Source organism: Mus caroli, chromosome 2 (assembly GCF_900094665.2).
Source record: "Mus caroli chromosome 2, CAROLI_EIJ_v1.1, whole genome shotgun sequence".
Lineage (NCBI taxonomy): Eukaryota > Metazoa > Chordata > Mammalia > Rodentia > Muridae > Mus > Mus caroli.
In genome coordinates, this window is record NC_034571.1 from 170,828,793 (window position 1) to 170,830,193 (window position 1,401).

A 1,401-nucleotide genomic window follows, 5' to 3' on the forward strand; every position below is an offset into this window, starting at 1 on the left:
CCTTCAGTTCTTGTCTTGACCTCCTGCCTGACTTTTCTCAGTGATTGTCTTAGTTTGGGTTTCTATTGCCAGGGTGAAACACCTGACCAAACAGCAAATTGGGAAGGAAAGGGTTTATTCAGCTTACACTGCCAGATCATAATTCATCACTGGAGGAAGTCAGGACAGGAACTCAAGCAGGGCTGGAACCTGGAGGCAGGAGCTGATGCAGGGGCTATGGAGGAATCCTNCTTACTGGCTTGCTTCCCATGGCTTGCTCAGCTTGTTTTCTTGTAGAACCCAGGACCACCAGCCCAGGGGTGGCACTACCCACCATNGGTTGGGCACTTCCACATTGATGACTAGTTGTGAAAATGCCTTACAGCTGCCTCTCATGGAGGCATTTCCTCAAGTGAGGTTCCTTCCTCTCTGGTGAGTCTAACTTGTGTCAAGTTGACACACAAAACCAGCCAGTATAGTAATGGACTGTATGGAAGCATCACCTTTCAATAAAAAATCTTATGGCCAATAAGCTGAGGCAGGAAATAGGAGGTGGGAGTTCTGGCAGGGAGAGAAAGGAATTCTAGGAAATAGTCAGACATGGGAGATTCTCCCCAGAACGGAGAGGAAACAAACCATGTAGCTGAACTCAGGTTAGAATAAAGGGGCAGTTGAGTTATAAGCCAGCTGGAGAACAAGCTGAAGCTTATGGCTGAGGCACTTATTAATAAGTAAGAAGTCTCAGAGTCGAGTCGTTATTACAGGGGACAAAGTGCTGAGGAGGAAAAGCTAAGAGTTACATTCCTCAGAATTCCTTTCTCTCTGTGGATGTCTCACCTAGTCCCTCCTGNCTTGCGATAGGCCCTTNTGCTCTTTATTGACAGGTGATCNTTTTACACAGTACACAAGAGCTTATCCCAACAGGTACAGAGGTAAGAAAGGTGGTTATAAAAAGAACGTAAAGATTTAGGTGCTATTCAAAGAAATCCTTGGAAAATATAAGGAATGTGGGATGAAAACAGAAAACCCTATTTCAAACCCAGATCTTCTTCTACTCTAATAGTCCTAGTTAAATAGATTATTATGTTCCAGCAAGGCCAACATTCAGTGTGTGTTGCAGGTACACAGTGGAAAGCATGCACCCCCAGAAGACCCTGCTCTGACCCAGAAATGAATCCATATACCTCTCTGGGACATTTTGAGCTGAAAATACTGCTCTAGACAAGCATAACACTCAGAGAGACTAAAAGATTGCTCAACTTAATGAGGTTGCTTAATGAACTCATACAACAGTTTAAAAAGTCAAACATTCTAACAATAGAATCCAAAGATGTACAAATCTGATACATACTAAGGAGTAGAAAAATATTAAAAACCTACTTTCCATAATTAAACCTTTGTATATGCAGTTAAAAAAAAAAA